General features: G+C 42.5%; 1 protein-coding gene across 8 annotated transcripts in view; it reads right to left on the bottom strand.

Moving 5' to 3' along the window:
* SLC23A2 (solute carrier family 23 member 2) overlaps nt 1-19,510 on the bottom strand; it is a 151,155-nt gene that overhangs the window by 102,538 nt on the left and 29,107 nt on the right. For 4 of the 8 annotated variants that reach the window (XM_054541692.2, XM_063720707.1, XM_054541691.2 and 1 more), the window contains exon 2: nt 17,299-17,421. The exons of 2 other annotated variants lie outside the window; for them this stretch is intronic. The gene's annotated coding sequence lies outside the window, so the exon portion shown is untranslated. Of the gene's footprint in view, nt 1-17,298; nt 17,426-19,510 lie in introns of all 8 variants that reach the window. 2 more of the 8 variants (XM_024238913.3, XM_024238912.2) reach the window with 1 other exon arrangement.

Here is a 19,510-nt window from a genome sequence, read left to right as displayed (position 1 = left end):
ATGGGTGCCATTATAGAAGACTGTTCTGGAAGTTCTAACCAGGACAATAAGAAAAAGATTTTGTTTGGGCACGGTGGCTCAGGCTCAGGTCTGTAATCTCATTGTTTTGGGAGGCCAGAAGGATCACTTCAGGCCAGTTCAAGACCAGCCAGGGCAACGTAACAAGACCTACTCTCTATTTTTAAAAAAAAATTTTTTTTAATTAGCTGGACATGGTGGTGCACGCCTGTGGTCCCAGCTACTGGGAAGGCTGAGGTAGGAGGACTGGCTTGACTCCAGGAGTTTGAGGCTGCAGTAAACAATGACTACATCTCTGCAATCCAGCCTGGGGAACAGAGTAAGACCCTATCTCTAAAAAGAAGAAAAAAAAATTTTGAAAGTTCAAATAATGGAAAAGGGAAAGCAAAAGAATTATTTATAGGTAATGCATCCGTCTACCCAGAAAATGAGTTAAAACAAACACACACACACACACACACACATACACACCCTAGAATAAGATACTTCAGAAAGATAGTAAGTTATAAAATGAACATACAAAAAATTCCCATACATGAGCACTAACTCGTGATTCCCTTCTCTTTAAAGTATTGTATAGGTTGGGTGTGATGGCTCATGCCTGTAATCCTAGCACTTTGGGAGGCCAAGGTAGGAGTAACACTTGAGCTCAGGGGCTCGAGACCAGCCTGGGAAACATAGTGAAGCCTTGTCTCTACAAAAAATACAAAGAAATTAGCCGGGTATGGTGGCATGTGACTTTAGTCCCAGCTACTTGAAGGGTTGAGGTGGGAGGATCGCTTGAGCGTGGAGGTCGAGGCTGTAGTGAACGGAGATGGTGCCACTGCACTCCAGCCTGGGTAACAATGTGAGATTCTGTCTCAAAAATAATTTTTTTAAAAAAAAGTACTGTATATATACATGTACGATTGTGCTTTAAAAAAAAAAAAATGGCTATGCACCAAGCAGCTTATAGTGGTAATCTCTATAATACAGGGGTTACGGGTGTTTCTTTTTGTGTTTATCTGCATTCTTAAAATTTTAGTTATACCCCTCTCCTTATATTAGGAGGAAAAATTAGCAATAGCTCAATTCTTAGTATGTATGTATGGTTAGTAAACTCAGGGCAGAAAATAGGGCAAAACAACTAAAATGCTAAATATGGACAAATACAAGAAAAAACTTTTAATTCTTCAGAAATAATTTTGCATTTGAAAATATTTAATCTGATTAACATAATCTCTGATTTGTTTTCCTTTTATGAATAAAATCTAAAATGTGTTTTTCTTTTAATTCCACATTTGGAATCATCATTTCTGTCTTTCCAGATAAATGTTAGATATTGACATTTCTGTGCCCCTGCTGTTGTAAAACTGAGTAAAACAACAAAAGAGATTCAAGATTATCAGCTAGACAAAACCTACTTTGACTCTGTAATAAGACAAGGGGGCAGATGCTAGAAATGCTAAAAGCAAATGCATTAACAGCACCCTCTAGTGTTACGAAATCTAATGGCACTTGGTAGAAGAATCTAAATGTAAGATTTTTAAAAACCTCTTTTGGAAAATTTCAAACATACAGAAAAGTAGACAAAATGAAAACACATTTTCATTTCATATTCAATTTGCTTCCAATTACTAACTGTTCTTATTCTTGTAGCAACTTTTGTATTTCATTAAGAGGTGTCAGAGGCAACCAGGTATCTCTGTGGGCCCTTCTCTGCCATTCGATTAGTAATTCAACTAATAAAATCCTTGGTTTTAAGTTGGGCACACAACCAACTAAATTAAGGCAACATTTCCCAGGATCCCTTGCAGCTAGATGCAGCCAGCCTTGGCCAACGGATATGGGTGAAAGTAAGCATGCCCTCCCCTCTCCCTTCCCTTTTTTTTTTTTTTTTTTTTTTTTTCTGAGACAGAGTTTCGCTCTTATTGCCCAGGCTAGAGTGCAATGGCACGATCTTGGCTCATTGCAACCTCTGCCTTCCGGGTTCAAGCGATTCTCCTGCCTCCGCCTCCCAAGTAGCTGGGATTACAGGCATGTGCCACCATGCCTGGCTAATTTTGTATTTTTAGTAGAGACAGGGTTTCTCCATGTTAATCAGGCTGGTCTTGAACTCCCGACCTCAGGTGATCCACCCACCTTGGCCTCCCAAAGTGCTGGGATTACAGGCGTGAGTCACTGCGCCTGGCCTCCTTCCCTCTTCTTACTGGCTGCAGGAACCACCTTGGACTATGTAAAAGAATCAATACTCTAAGAAGCCAAGCATGGTGGCTTACGCCTACAATCCCAGTGCTTTGGGGGGCTTGAGTCAGGAGGGTCACTTGAGGATAGGAGTTTGAGACCATCCTGGACAACACAGCAAGACTCCCATCTGTACAAAAAAAATTTTTTTCTAATTACCTGGGCATGGTGAGGTGTGCCTGTTACCCCAGCTACTCAGTAGGCTGAGGCAGGAGGATGGCTTGAACCCAGGAGTTCAACGTTCAGTGAACTATGATCATGACACTGCACTCAAGCCTAGATGACAGAGCGACACTATCTCTAAAAATTAATTTTAAAAATAAGAATCAATACTCTAGAAATTTTTAAAAGGGGAATAGATTATGTGAGGAAAAAACTTTGATTGTGTTATCCCAGCATGTCAGAGCAGCTAAAACTATACCCTCAAAAAAAAAAAAAAACACCCCAACAGGCCGAGTGCAGTGGCTCACGCCTGTAATCCCAGCACTTTTGGAGGCCAAGGTGGGCAGATCACCTGAGGTCAGGAGTTCAAGACCAGCCTGGCCAACATGGTGAAACCCCGTCTCTACTAAAAATACAAAAATTAGCCAGGCATGGTGGTGGGCACCTGTAATCCCAGCTACTCGGGAGGCTGAGGCAGGAGAATCCCTTGAAACCGGAAGGCAGAAGTTGCAGTGAGCCAAGATCGCGCCATTGCACTCCAGCCTGGGCAACAGAGTGAGACTCTGTCTCAAAAAAAAAACAGAATAAAGAAACCTGACATCCAGGTTGGGCACAGTGGCTCATCCTTGTAATCCCAGTACTTGGGGAGGCTGAGGTGGGCAGATCACTTGAAGCCAGAAGTGCGAGACCAGCATGGGCAACACAGTGAAACTACCTCTCCACCAAAAATACAAACATTAGCCGAGCGTGGTGACGTATACCTGTAATCTTAGCTACTCGGGAGGCTGAGGCACGATAATCACTTGAACCTAGGAGGCAGAGGTTGCAGTGAGCCGAGATTGTGCCACTGCGCTCCAGTCTGGGCGACAGAGCAAGACTCTGTCTCAAAAAAAAAAAAAGAATAAAGAAACCTGACATTCAGGCCGGGCGCGATGGCTCACACCTGTAATCCCAGCACTTTGGGAGGCCACGGCGGACGGATCACTTGAGGTCAGGAGTTCAAGACCAGCCTCCAGCAAGGTAAAACCCCATCTCTACTAAAAAATACAAAAATTAGCTGGGCATGGTGGCACGTGCCTGTAATCTCAGCTACTCGGGAGGCTGAGGCAGGAGAATCACTCGAACCCGGAAGGCAGAGGTTGCAGTGAGCCAATATCAGGCCATTGCACTCCAGCCTGGGCAACAGAGTGAGACTCCATCTCAAAAAAAAAAAAAGAAACCTGGCATTCGAGAAAAAAAAATTGTATAATATGTCCATTCTAAGAATAAAGAATACTGACATTTAAAAAAAAAATAGAAAATCTGCAAAGAGCACTAGTAAGATATCACATATGGAACAATCCTAGTTTCCAAATTTTTCAAAGGAAATACAAGATCAGTACATATTCTTAACCTGGGGGTATGGTGGGGGAATAGAAGGTTGAAGTTATTTTTCTTCAGAGGAACCAAATAGCAGGTTCACGGTAAAAGCTAAGCATCTGGGTGAAATGAATAAATTCATTGTTCACATTGACTATCGAAAACTCATTGGCTGGGCACGGTGGCTCACGCCTGTAATCCCAGCACTTTGGGAGGCCGAGGTGGGCAGATCATGAGGTAAGGAGATCGAGACCACGGTGAAACCCCGTCTCTACTAAAAATACAAAAAATTAGCCGGCATGGTGGCGGGCGCCTGTAGTTCCAGCTACTCGGGAGGCTGAGGCAGGAGAATGGCATGAGCCCAGGAGGCAGAGCTTGCAGTGAGCTGAGATCACGCCACTGCACTCCAGCCTGGGTAACAGAGCGAGACTCTGCCTCAAAAAAAAAAAAAAAAACTTATTAAATTGGCTTCTTTGGCAGACACTTAAAGCCTGGCCACTCAACCATAATCTCAAGCCATGATTCAGAATGTGTGCTCACAAGCACATACCACAATTCCAGCAATGAAGTAAAAACACTTCATTCAACTCTCAAAGCAAATCCACTGTGAAGACTGTCTGCACCCTTCCAGCTCAAGACTCACATTACAGTGTATCCTAGTTAGCAGGCTGCAGTACAAGGGTTAGTGGTAAAGCATCACTGCACTGGCATCTGTGCCCCTCACTGGAGACATGCATGGTGCTGTATGTGCAGGAAAGTCATTATCCAGTGAGCCGAAAATGCCTCTGTAAAATAAGATTGCTGCCCTACTCCTGTAGTTTCTGCACTTCTCTTTTTAGTAGTGGAATGAGTATTCTCAAATTAAATCTTATTTAAAGCCTAGAGGGGAGGGGGAGAAATCACACCAGTAGGTGGATGGCATCATTAAAATGGAGGTTTAACATTCTTCACTATAAAGTTTTAATACACATTTTCCAGAAATAAAATAGTCCAACTAGTAAATGAAAAATTCCATGTTTTTCTTAGCAAGAAAATACATTTATCTAATTTTCTAGCAGTAGCTGCTAATGTTTATTTACCTTTATTTTTTTGAGACCGGGTTATGAGATCGGCTAATTTTTGTATTTTTGGTAGAGACGAGGTTTCACCATGATGCCAAGGCTGGTCTCAAACTCCTGAGCTCAAGCAATCCACCTGCCTCAGCCTCCCAAATTGCTGGGATTCTAGGTGTGAGCCACCGCGCCTGGCTGAGTAGCTGCAAATGTTACGCTGTACTATACCATCTCTTTACTATTTGGTTACCCTAACACAATGCTCTGATTTTGAATTAAAGAGAAAAAAAAAAAGATCATCCAAGAGCAAGAAGGGCAAAAATCAATTACTTTAAATAACTTTAAAATATAATCTGATTTTTAAATTTCATTCTTTAGATTAAAAAGCTGTGTGAAAGGGCCAGGTGTGGTGGCTCATGCCTGTAATCCTAGCACTTTGGGAGGTCAAGGTGGGCAGATCCCTGAGGTCAGGAGTTCAAGACCAGCCTGACCAACACGGAGAAACCCTGCCTCTACTAAAAATACAAAAAAAAAAAAAAATTAGCCGGGCATGGTAGCACATGCCTGTAATCCCAGCTACTCAGGAGGCTGAGGCAGGAGAATCACTTGAACCCAGGAGGCAAAGGTTGCAGTGAGCCAAGATTGCGCCATTGCACTCCGGCCTGGGCAACAAGAGCGAAACTCCGTCTCAAAAAAAAAAAAAAAAAAAAAAAATGGTGTATGACATACCTATTAAAATGGCTAGAACAAAAAAAGACAACACCAAGTGCTGACAAGTTACTGGAACTCTCATACTCTTGGGTGGGTATGCAAAATGGTACAACTACTTTGGAAAACCATTTGGTCATTTCTTATCAAGTTAAATATATGTTTCCATAAGACCCAGCAATACTACTCCTGGGCATCTATGGCTGAATGAAACCTTATGTTCAGACAAGAACATGTACATAAATGTTAATAATAGCTTTATTTTTTATTTTTATTTATTTATTTTGAGACAAGGTCTCACTCTGCTACTCAGGCTGGAGTGCCATAGTACAATCACAGCTCACTGCAGCCTCAACCTCCTGGGCTCAAGTGATCCCCCCACCTCAGCCTCCCAAGTAGATGGGACTATAGGTGTGCGCTACCACACCTGGCTAATTTTTGCAATTTTTGTAGAGACAAGGTTTTGTCATGTCACCCAGGCTCTTGACTGGGCTCAAGCGAACCTCCCGCCTTGGCCTCCAATCACTGGGATTACAGGCGTGAGTCACCATATCAGCTATTTTTATTTTTAGACACAGGGTCTCTCTCTGTCACGTAGGCAGGATTACAGTGGCAGGCTCATAGCTCATTGCAGCATCAAACTCCTGAGCTCAAGCAATCCTCCCACCTCAGCCTCATAAGTAGAGAGAACTGCAGATGTGTACTGCCATACTCAGCTAATTTATTTTTTATTGTCATTGTTTTTGTAGAGATGAGGTCTCGCTATGTTGCCCAGGCTGGTCTCAAACTCCTGAGCTCAAGTGATTCTCCCATCTCAGCCTCCCAGAGTGCTGAGATTACAACTGTGAGCTATATCATACCTGACCTCTAGTGGCTTTATTTATAACAGCCAAAACCCGGAAACAACATTCACCTTTAACTAGTAAACATCAACTAGTGAATATCCACAAACCACATAGCCTATCTCTATTAAAACACAATTATCATTTCACATTCATCAGATAAGGCTAGAATAAGAGTTTAGTAATATGAAGTATTGGCAAGACTGTGAATAAACAGGAATTCCTCTATCTTGTTGCCAAAGAAGAAAATTGGTTCAAATACTTGGGAGAACCACTGCTAATATTTAGTTGGTTGAAACTGTGTATGCACTATGATCCAGCAAGGCCAGTTAGCATACTCCACCCTAGAGAAACCCACCCAGATGAAGACAGTCATTCTGTTCATTATGCTATGTCAGGAGGAGAATATCTAAGTTATGCTATGCTTAATCAATGAAATAAAATACCGTAGTTAAAATAAACGAACTCTAGCTACTTGGACCAACATTTGGGAACATTTTCCAGAGTGATTAAGTAGGTTGTAGCGCACACACACATGCACACACACGAGATCTACTATTTAAGGTTTTAAATCACGCAATCATTATTATATGTTGGTTTGTGAATATATAAGCATGTAACACAAAAGTAAAGACATGGACTATAAAGGTACCTCTGGGAAGAAGAGAAAGAGGGAGATGAGGCTAGCAGAGAGGACAAACCAGGTATCTGAAATGTTTCAATTTCTTTAAAAAGCAAAAACAAAATACCTGAAGCAAAAATGACAACATGTTTAGATTTATTAGGTCTGGGTATCTAGCAGGTAAGTTTTCATTCTTTTGTTTTCTTTATATTTGAAACATCACAATTAAAAGCAAACGTTTAACCAAAGACTATCTTTAAAAGGATATACAGTCTGAACACACAAAAACTGGTAAAAGTGGCTGCTTCCAGAGATGGAAACTGGGACCAGGACCAGACAGGAAAGAGGCTTATTCTTCCTGCCTGCCCTGTCCTCATGCACATGCTGATTATACATCCTTTTTTTTTTTGAGATGGAGTCTCGCTCTGTTGCCCAGGCTGGAGTGCGGCGGCACGATCTTGGCTCACTGCAACCTCCACCTCTCAGGTTCAAGCAATTCTCCCTACAGACACGTGTCACCATGCCCAGCTAATTTTTTGTATTTTTAGTAGAGACGGGGTTTCACCTTGTTAGCCAGGATGGTCTCGATCTCCTGACCTCATGATCCGCCCGCCTTGGCCTCCCAAAGTGCTGGGATTACAGGCGTGAGCCACCACACCTGGCCTATTTTTTTAATTACAAATAAATTTTACGCCCTCTTTATCTCCAATCCCCCAGAGTGGGGCCTATCTAAAGCAAGCTTGTCCAGCTCTCGGCCCAGGACAGCTGTGAATGCAGCCCAACACAAATTCGTAACTTTCTTAAAACATTTGAGATTTTTTGCGATTTTAAGCTCATCAGCTATCATTAGTGATAGAGTATTTTATGTGTGGCCCAGGGAAGCCAAAAGATTGGACATCCTTGATCTAAAGTACTTTTATTTCAGATAAGGACAGGCCACTGAACACATGACTGAGATTCCAGCCCTGACTATGCCATTAATGAGTTCTATCATCTTGGGAGGAGATTTAATTTTGGGGATGATTTAACCCCCTCCAAGTATCATGTCACTTCTAAAATACTGTCTTTTATGAAAACACAAACATATCCCCCTCAGCCAGAGAATCTCTAACTATGCCACAGGGAGTGAAAAGCAGTTCTCACATAACCCTGATAGGAAAACTTTTAGAATTTGTTCGGACAGTTCCACACAGACCATCTGCAGTGATTGCCTCATAGCCTCTGTGGGGAGAGATGTACACAGACAGTTGCCCTTATGCAAGGCAGCATGAGGTGAGAGGAGGGCGGGAAGCTGGGGGAGTGCTTATCTGATCACTTGTTCTCTTAATGAACTAAGAAGCAGAGGTCATGGCTGAGAGTAAAAAGGCTGGGTATGGGATTGGACAGAAGTGACTATGGAAGAAGAAAAACGATGAGAAAAATGATATTATTTAAAAAAAAAAAAATCAAAGTCCAGCTGAGCCCGGAACTCATAACGCGAAATAGAGAAAGTCGCCTTGTCATCTGGTTTCTCTCCAGCAGAGTTCAACCATCCCCGCCCCAAAAAAACAGAATAGTAAGACCAGGGCACTGAGGGAGCTTGACAAGTTCTGGAGGCAGCTCAGAGACGGAGGAGACCATGTTAGTAAGATGGCAGCCACGTGATTTCCTGTGGCGTCCATAGCAGGTAAAAAGGACTGGGGAGGCAAGAGGAAGCCAGAGAGCACCACAAAGCTGGAGCACCAGGACCGATGAAGGGGAGGAATGAGAGCTAGGGAGGACAGGGTGTGTAGACACACTCTCAGCTCAGGATCCCAAAGTGCTGTTTGGGAGACGACTGGGCCTTGGATAGCTGATATAAACTGGAAGTGTAACTACCTGCAAAAGGTAAAGGGACAGTGAGGTCCCATGGCCGGATGAGCCAATGACTGAGAGATGATGCTAGAAGACACAGTGGAAAGAAATGTGGCAGGCCAGGAGCCAACATTCAAGGGGCATAAAGAAAGATCAAGAAGTTGCTAGACGGCCTGGCACAGTGGTTCACACCTATAATCCCAGCACTTTGGGAGGTCGAGGCAAGTGGATCACCTGAGGTCAGGAGTTCGAGATCAGCCTGGCCAACATGGTAAAACCCCATCTCTACTAAAAATACAAAATTAGCCGGGCGTGGTGGCACGCACCTGTAATCCCAGCTACTCAGGGGGCTGAGGCAGGAGAATTGCTTACAACCAGGGAGGCGGAGGTTGCAAGTGAGCCGAGATAATGCCACTGCGCTCCAGCCTGGGTGACAGAGCAAGACTCTGCCTCAAAAAAAGTTGCCAGATGATGGCAAAGAGGAAAAAGGCTTCAAAACTAACAACAGTAGTTGAATTAAGGCTGGAGGACACAGCCTGCTATTCCCTCTACCTGGAAATACTGCAACACCTGGAGAATGTAAATATCAATTCCTCAGCAAATCCTTTCCACATCCCTCAAAATCCAAACCACTCACCGCACTCTTTGCTATTCTCCCAAAGCAAGGAGCACAATTCATGCCAAATGTCCTTCGTTATCCAAAGTTATGCTTTTCTCAAGTTCATGAAGTCAACCAGGGATCCATATTTTCTGGGTCTATCCAGTTCCTAAACTGTGATCAGTAGAAAATAAGTGAAGGGTATATACCTAAAAATGTATCCAGCAAGCCACCAAGTCAGGAAAGCAGGTGCTCTGGCATGCTGGCTTCAGGACCCCTTAGTCACAGCCACACGCACTTAAAAGTAGTCTGCATGGCTATAAGAATCCCTAAGGCTGCCATCACTCCTTTAATATGATTCTCTGTGTTGCCAATAAGAATATGACCACATGTAAGCTTTCTTATTAAAAAAAAAAATGTAAAAAATCTGGCCAGGCACGGTGGCTCACGCCTATAATTCCAGCAGTTTGGGAGGCCAAGGTGGGTGGATCACTTGAGGCCAGGAGTTCAAGACCAGCCTGGCCAACATGGTGAAAACCCATCTCTACTAAAAATATAAAAATTAGCCAGGCATGATGGCACACACCTGTAGTCCCAGCTACTCCTGAGGCTGAGGCACCAGAATTACTTGAACCCAGAAGGCGGAGGTTGCAGTGAGCCGAGAGCATGCCACTGCACTCCAGCCTGGGTGACATAGTGAGACTCTGTCTCAAAAAAAGCAAAAAATCAAAAAGGCAGAAATAAAATAAAATGTACCATTTATAATTTACAAAACAAATTGTAAATTTACTAAGTAATTTTTAACATCCCGTTAGCACGCAAGCACTTTGGATATACTGCTAGTGTAGGAGTAATAATTGCCATTAACTTTTTTTTTTTTTTTTTTGAGATAGAGTCTCACTCTGTCACCCAAGCTGGCGTGCAGTGACACAATCATGACTCACTGCAGCCTTGACCTCCCTGGGCTCAGGTGATCCTCCCACCTCAGCCTCCCAAGTAGCTGGGATTGCAGGCACATACTAATTTTTCTATTTTTTGTAGAGATGGGGTCTCGCCATGTTGCCCTGGCTGGTCTTGGAACTCCTGGGCTCAAGCAATCCGCCCACATCAGCCTCCCAAAGTGCTGGGATAATAGGCGTGAAGCACCGCACCCAGACATAACATTTTTAGATGGTAATTTAACATCACCAATCAAAGGCTCTAAAAATACACAAAGCCTTTGACCTAACAATTTTACTCTTAAGGAATTTATCCTAGCAAAATAATTAAAACAGGCTTAAATTTTTCATTTTGTGAGTGTTCATTAAAATAATGCTTAAGAGTAATCCAAAATCAGAGGGGAAAAGATTAATGCCTAAAATAGAGGACTGGTTGGTACAATTGTGGGCACATTCTTATATGAGCATATTGCAGAGATTAAAACATGGGTGACTGACGTGGCAACGTAAGGAGTGCATTATTAAGCTGAGAAAAACGCAGGCTTACAAAACAAACCTGATAATCCCATTTCAGTGTGTGCACACATGCAGAAAATGAAGGGACACCAAAAAATTAGCCAGGTGTGGTAGCACACTCCTGCAGTCCCAGCTACTCAGGAGGCTGAGGCAGGAGGATCCCCTGCACCCGAGAGGTAGAGTTGCAGTGAGCTGAGATCGCACCACTGCATCCCAGCCTGGGTGATGAGAGCGAGACTCTGTCTCAAAAAAAAAAAAAAAAAAAAAAAGAAGAAGAAGAAAAGTAAAAAAGGAAGGAAGAGAAGAATAGAAGGGAAAAGAAGAAAAAAAAAGAAAGGAAAATGGAGGAAAACACCAAAATAGTAAATGATTATCTCCAGATGATGGGATTATATGTGGTTTTTTTCCCTTATTTTTCTACAGTGTACATTCTACATAATGTACATTCTACATAATGTAGAAAAATACATTATTTTTCTACATGTGACTTTCATAATTCTTAAAAGCTTGAGCCATTATCTAAGGACAACACTGAAATAAATATACAGGTAAGACAAACTAGAAGAGAAATTCTGGCAGTCAACCAGTGCTGAGAAAAAACACCCTATTGATATAGTCAGTATGCTCCCAGAGAGAGCGCTGGGAGGGCTAGTTTCCTGGTAACTAGGAGCCTAAATTTCTCATTCCTAAGGGCTTGCTGATGGCACCTGAGTAACTTAGAAAACCAAAGGTGTGGTCAAAAGGTAAGCGGTCTTCATATTCGGTAAACCTACTGTGTTCAGGGATTCCTGATTTTCCTTAAATCCTTTTTATTCTTGGATCTCAACTGTTCCAAGGGCTATTTTTATCTAATATTAGTTATTATACTTCTTCACATTTCCTAGATCTTCTTTATTTGAAAAAGAAATGAGACTCATTCATTGCAACCAAATTTTAACTTGTCAAAATTATAAACTGGCTGGGCCCAGTGGCTCACATTTGTAATCCCGGTACTTTGGGAGGCCAAGGCAGGCGTATCACTTGAGCCCAGAAGTTCAAGACCAGACTGGGTAACATAGCAAAACCCCATCTCTACAAAAAATTAGCCACGTGTGGTGGTACATGCTTGCAGTCCCAGCTACCAGGGAAGCTGAAGAGGAAGCATCAACCTCAACCGGGCGCAGTGGCTCAAGTCTGTAATCCCAGCACTTTGGAAGGCCAAGGCAGGCAGATCACTTGAGGTCAGGAGTTGGAGACCAGCATGGCCAACATGGAGAAACACCGTCTCTACTAAGAATACAAAAATTAGCTGGGCATGGTGGCATGCGCCTGTAATTCTAGCTACTCAGCAGGCTGGGGCAGGAGAATTGCTTGAACCCAGGAGGCAGAGGTTAAAGTGACCCAAGTTTGTGCCACTGTACTCCACCCTGGGTGACTGAGTGAGACGCCATCTCAAAAAAAAAAAAGGAAGATCACGAGGTCAAGGCTGCAGTGAGCTATAATCATACCACCACACTCCAGCTTGGATAACAGAGGGAGACCCTGTCCCCAAAAAAAAAATTAAAAAAAATTATAAGCTATAGAACGCATTTGTGATTCTTGGGTAAAAAAGAAAAATATACATATAGACTGGGGTAGGGGGAAGCAGGGGAGATCAATTTACTTGTTGAACTGGTTCATATGCATTTTCCAGGCAACAGAAAATCTAAATTTGAAAGGAAAAAGATGAGGAAGGGGAAGCTTTAGTAGCATCATTCAAGTGTGGGTATGTATTACTACATAGTCCCTGAAATAGAAGGGGCTTACATTATGAAATACTGAAAAATCCAAGAGCTTGGAAGTTTAAAACATATTGTTCGTGGTAAATAAAGCTATGTGGGGTTTAAACTGTGCTATCCAATGTGGGAGCCAACAGCCCCAGGTGGCTACTGAGCACCTTAAACGTGTTGGTCCAACTGGTATGTGCTATGAATGTAACATATACAATAGACTTCAAAGCGTTGCTATGAAAATAAAAAAGAATGTAAATATCTCATTAATAACTTTATATTAATTGCGTTGAAATACTATTTTTAATATATCAGCTTATAAAATATATTACTAAAATTAATTGTTCTTGTTTTCCTTTAATGTAGCTACCTCAAAATTACATATGTGACTTCCATTATAATGGTATTAGGTACTGCTAGTCTAAAAAATGTGAATACCAGGGAAAGAGAAAATGCTATTTCAATGCACACAATCAGGGTAATCATGTTAAGATCACATCCTATGAATGTGTAAACTTTTGATAGTTTGATTTTACACACACACACACACACACACAGGCATGGCCATCTTTATCCAAACATCAAAGCCAACCCTATCATTAATATCCTACACAGTCAGCTGGGCAGATTACGTGATGGGGAGCAGGTGCCATAACCTAATTTTCCACACACAGAATTGAGAGGAGGGAAGGAAGCAGATATAAAAGAGACCAAAGCAGAAATCCAGAAGCAGAATCCAGTGCTAACCAGAAGCACAAGATGAAAGGTCAGAAGGGCTGGAGGCGGGGCTCTTTGAGGGAAGCCCAGAACCAGTACAAGAAATCTAAATAAAACACAGGGCTCACCCAAAGGTAAACACTACTCAAATCCAGAAAGGCTTTATTGCTATTGATCTGCAAGTTCCAGTTTATGGCAAACCTAAAACAAAATAATATGTGTATTTAAAAAGGATTATCATTAGAAGTCATGGGACAAATTTATTGATGAGTTTTTTTTTAACACCATACAGAAAAATCAGCAAACAACTTAGACAATTTATAAGCAGCTGGTCTTTTTTTTTTTTTTCTTATTATTATTATTATGATTATGATTATTATTATACTTTAGGCTCTATGGTACATGTGCGCAATGTGCAGGTAAGTTACATATGTATACATGTGCCATGCTGGTGCGCTGCACCCACCAACTCGTCATCTAGCATTAGGTGTATCTCCCAATGCTATCCCTCCCCTCTCCCCCCACCCCACAACAATCCAACACTAACATGTTGATTTTTCAAAATAACCAGTTGAAAAGGCCAGACTTGTTCTAATTTGCTTGGAGTCTCTTTCACGGTAACTGTTACACAACTGTTCCATCTTCCTTCCTTACCTTCTTATGTAAGCTCTGTAATCACCATCAGTGTTTACATAGGTTTGTGAAACCACCCAATTTTTCCAGTAAATATTTAATTCTCTTGTTGCTACTGATCAAACCATAAGCAACACAACATTTTTATACAACATGTTTGGTAATGAGAAAATGAGACATTGACGTCAACAGCACAAAGTCTATAAACCAAAAACACCAGGATTTCCCGATACAAGGCCTCTTGGAAATCAGGCACCAATAAAACAGAAAATTCTCTTCACTGCTCCAAGTGTTTGATCCAGTTTATATCTGAGTTCCGCAGCATCTGTGGTGGTTCTAGCAAATGCTAAAATACCCTTCAACCAGAACCAGGCACCCAGTCTGCAGGCTTCAGGCACCAAGCAGAGTGGGTGGTCTCAGCTATGAAAGCCAGGCACTCAAAGGTCACCTGTATGTTATTAATGACAAAAATGAAAGGTACGAGCAAGCCTCCTCTTTTCTCAGTTTAGTAAGAGCGTGGTATTTTAGGATCTGTACTGATCATCTCAAGGCAAATGGAATGACACCAACCATCCAACTAGATCCCTGACTGCCCTTGGTGGGCTGGACCAAGGAGATGGAGATACATTATGCTGAGGCTCTTTCCCATCTGATTGTACAGCCCGGACACCTAGCAAATCAGAGAAAACACACACAACCATAGAGCTGGGCAGGAGAGCTCAGGGACACTGGAACTCCAGGCTGGAAGTTGTCAGAAATGACTTTTAGGAAGTGAGACTAGGGTTAGCCTTGAAAGATGGCAGGAATCCCAAGAGAGATGCCACTACGGAGGTCCAGAGGTAGGTGGCATATGATGTGTCTTTTGGGCACTGAACACAACAGCCTAACCCCAGCACCTGGAGGTCAGAGGAGAGGGAAGCAAAGGAAGAAAACCCTTTGTGGAGTCAAAGTAGCCTTGAAAGGCAAACTCAACACAGAACAGCTTCATGCAACATGAGTTTCTGGGCAGGCGAGGAGAGCAGTCGTCCACCACAGGATAATCTCAAAAGGGAGATCAAGAAGCTACTGTGTTAATCCAAGGAAAAGGACCTTGGCAACTGCAATGGTGATCAACTGCAATGGTGAAAGTGCCAATGAGAAAAATGGATGAACTAAGGGAGTGATTTCAAAGAAAGACCTGGTATTAAAGGTGACCTCTAAGAAAAGAGCCAGGTGTCCTCTTCCTTCAGAAATAAGAAAACAGGCTTGACAAGGTAAATCATTAAAAAGGTCAGGATGTGTATTTTTCTTTTTTTTTTTTGAGACGACGTCTGTCTCTGTCACCCAGGCTGGAGCGCGATGGCACAATCTCGGCTCACTGCAACCTCAGCCTCCTGAGTTCATGCAATTCTCCTGCCTCAACCTCCAGAGTAGCTAGCAATACAGGCGTGCGCCACCATGCCTGGCTAATTTTTGTATTTTTAGTAGAGACGGGGTTTCACCAGCCATGTTGGCCAGGCTGGTGAACTTTGGGAGGCCAAAGTGCTGGGATTACAGGTGTTAGCCACTGTACCCGGCCTTGTTTTGTTTTTAGTAGTAAGTAGAGACTTCTTTATTAGAAGTGTTTTTTGGTTTTTTTGTTGTTGTCGTTGTTTTGTTTTGAGACAGAGTTTCCCTCTTGTTACCCAGGCTGGAGTACAATGGCGCAATCTCGGCTCATTGCAACCTCCCGCCTCCCAGGTTCAAGCAATTCTCCTACCTCAGCCTCCTGAGTAGCTGCGATTACAGGTATGCGCCACCATGCCTGGCTAATTTTTTGTACTTTTAATAGAGACAGGGTTTCTCCAAGTTGTACAGGCTGGTCTTGAACTCCGGACCTCAAGTGATCCGCCCGCCTCAGCTTCCCAAAGTGCTGGGATTACAGGCATGAGCCACTACGCCCAGCCTTTATTAGAAGTCTTAAAAATTTTTTAAAAGGAGTGATCCCCTCTAAGTATTTGTAAAAGCTCTTATAAGTGTACACAGAAAGTAAATTTTACTGCACATAAAATTTTTTTAAAACAACACTGACATAACATTTTACATCCACCATACTGAATAAATTTAGTTTTAACAAGTCAATGTATCTGACAGCATCCTTTTTTTTTTTTTTTTCTTGAGGCAGGGTCTCACTCTGCCACCCAGGCTAGAGTGCGCTGGCACAATCAGAGCTCACTAAATCCTTAAACTCCTGGGCTCAAGTGATCCTCCTGTTCCAGTCTCCAGAGTAGCTGGGACTACAGGCGTGTACCACCACATCCAGAAGCAGAGTATCTGAGAGAATGTATCAGCAGATGTGAAATACTTGCGGCTTTTCTGGAGGATAATTTACCTATATATATATCAAATTTTTAAAAGGTCATGCACTGTGCCCATCACTATTACCGCTAAGATGTTTTCCCCAACGAAGAAATTTGATTGCGGTATTGCTTATAATAGCAAAAAATTAAAAATAATCAAAATATTCATCAAGCTTTGGGGATAAGGGAAACAGTAGAAGGAGGAAAAAAAGAATGCTCCTTAGTAATGCACATGTGGTTAGTCTCATTAATTAAACTGCAGAGAATGCTTGAAAAGGGGTGAGGAAACAATTCTTAAATCTCTTTCCACTCCAGAGTCCTCACGTATAAACCTCACGGAGGGCCAAGAGCAGGAGGTACTCAACAATTTTTGCTGATAATAAAGTCAAAAGCATGAAAGAAAACTGAAAATATTTACCTCCTACTTTGTAATTAATATAAGTGGCAAGACTGTGCCTGTTTATTTTCTAGTTTAATCTACTTACGTGGAATTTGGCCTAAAGAAGTCCATTACCTTATCATTAGCATTAACCTAACAATTCACTATTCCAAAGGTTGTGCATTTAGACCATTCTCGACACGTAAAAAATGTACAAAGGTAAGGTCAAGTACAAAAGGGTTCTAATGCTACAGAGCTGCCAGCCCAATTCTACTATGAAGCATAACTAGCCAGGCGTGATGGCTGAAGCCTATAATCCCAGCACTTTGGGAGGTAGAGGCAGGAGGATCACTTGAGCCCAGGAGTTGGAAACCAGCCTAGATAACATAGTGAGACCCCATCTCTACAAAAAAAAAAAATTTAAAAATTAGCCAGGCACCGTGGCTCACATCTGTAGTCCCAGCTACTTGGGAAGCTGAGGTAGAAGCTTCCTCATAAGCCCAGCAGGCCAAGGCTGCCATGAGCCGTGATCGTGCCACTGCACTCCAGCCTGGGTGACAGAGCAAGAACCTGTTTTAAAAAAGTAAGAAAAGAAAAAGGAAACACAACTGGAGATTGTGTTTTACACGCACCTAAGTGATGTGGTGTAGACCTGTCCATATGCTTTCCATTACAATTCGCTGAGTTACATTTGCTTATGCACCAAGGTCCAAGTTCAAAGCCGTATGAGAAGTCCCCGTTAGTGGAGTCAAGACCTAGCTGGAGAAAAGCAAATGGTAAATTAAAAGTAATAACAAACCTAGCAGGAGGCACTCTGCATGAATGGAGTCTATTTTTCACCCAGCCATGCCCAGTCCTAGAATTTGCTCTATTACTACTTCATTTTTATGGACTGCCTCCAAGGCCCCAGCCTGTCTCTAGGCAGGGTCACAAACTGCACCCTCAATTATTTAAAAATCCACTCTCCATTTCTACAAAGTATTTTGAAAGATAGTATTTTAGAACACCTGTAAAAAAAACAATTTTCAGCCAGGCACAGTGGCTCAAACCTGTAACCCCAGCACTTTGGTAGGCCAAGGCAGGCAGGTCACTTAAGCCCAGGAGTTCGAGACCAGCCTGAGCAATAGGGTGGTCTCTACAACACACACACACACACACACACACATTAGCCAAGTGTGGTGGTGCACACCTGTGATCCCAGCTACTCAGAAGACTGAGAGGTGGAGGATCATCTGAGCCCAGGAGGTTGAGGTTGCAGTGAGCTGTGATTGTGCAACCACACTCCAGCTTGGGTGACAGAGTGAGTGAGACTCTGTCTCAAAAAAATAAATAAATAAAAAGCAATTTTGGGCCAGGCACGGTGGTTCAGGCACATCTGATTTTGGGCCAGGCACACCTGTAGGGAGGCTGGGATGGGAGGATCACTTGAGGCCAGGAGTTCAAGACCAGCCTGGGCAACATAGTGAAACCTTGTCTCTACAAAAAAAAAAAAAAAAAAAAAAATTTATCTCATCGTGGTGGCACACACCTGTAGTCACAGCTACTCAGGAGGCTGAGGCAGGAGGATTCCTTGAGCCCAGGAGGTCAAGGCTGCAGTGAGTGGTGACTGTGCCACTGCAGTCCTACTTGGGCAAGAGAGCAACACCCCGTCTCAAAACAAAAGCAAAAAAAGTGATTTGCACTCAGTTGGGATTTCATCATTGATAACTTTTAAACTCCATATTCCCTAGCAGAGGGCCTTTGATTTAAAAAAAAAAAAAATTAAGTCACTTTCTTTTAAAGCCTCTTAAAAACGTATTAGCACATGGGGAGGGTGCTTCTCAAAAAGCCGGTCACATTCTATTTCTCAAACTGGGATATGAGCAGGTACACAGATGTTTCTTTTACTATTTATTAAATGGCTATGTTTTAATCCACTCTTGTACCTGTGCATACGTTCCACAATAAAGGGAACCCAGAGCCTGACTCAGTGGCTGTCTTGGGAACAGCCATCACAGCCCCAGCCATGAGCCTGGCCCTCCCTTGTGAAGAAAAATGTGCAAGGCAAGCAACAGTTTAGCCAGATTTTCACTGAAAAATCCTTATGTTGAGACATCAACTTTTACCATTTGTTCTTGGGCAAGTTAGCATCAACAATCGCCAATGGCCCCAAGTTAAATAGCACACAAATGCCATCGGACTGGTACCAGTCCAGTCTTCAATGAACCATTAATGAGTCTTTTTTTTTTTAAATTTTGGAAACTAAACACTGGTCTTTGGCTGTTTGGGAAAAAATACTCACTTTAAATTATTAGAATGTGAATGAAGAAATTGATGTCTTTCCCCTTCTAAAACATTTTGCATGCAAGGAAAAAAAAAAGTAATTTATTTCTCAAAATAAAATCTCTATACATAAATCTATCTTTAGCTATGTGGGGGTGTTTGGGGGGTTTTTTGTTGTTGTTGTTGTTTTAAATGAGACCGAGTCTCGCTCTATCAGCCAGGCTGGAGTGCAGTGGCGCAATCTTGGCTCACTACAGTCTCCGCTACCAGGTTCATGTGATTCTCTTGCCTCAGCCTCCCGAGTAGCTGGGATTACAGGTGCCCGCCACCACGACTGGCTAATTTTTTGTATTTTTAGTAGAGACACGGTTTTCACCATGTTGGCCAGGCTGGTCTTGAACTCAACCTCAGGTGATCCACCCGCCTCGGCTCCCAAAGTGCTGGGATTACAGGCACGAGCCACTATGCCAAGCCTTAAGCTATGTTTATCAGAAATTTGCAATGTCAGAAAGGAGGCACAAAGGTGACATCCATCAATGTCTAGTCAAGAGGAATAATGAAAAGAACATGAAAAAAGAAAAC

Source organism: Pongo abelii, chromosome 21, assembly GCF_028885655.2.
Source record: "Pongo abelii isolate AG06213 chromosome 21, NHGRI_mPonAbe1-v2.0_pri, whole genome shotgun sequence".
Lineage (NCBI taxonomy): Eukaryota > Metazoa > Chordata > Mammalia > Primates > Hominidae > Pongo > Pongo abelii.
This window is presented reverse-complemented; position numbering and strand designations above follow the sequence as displayed.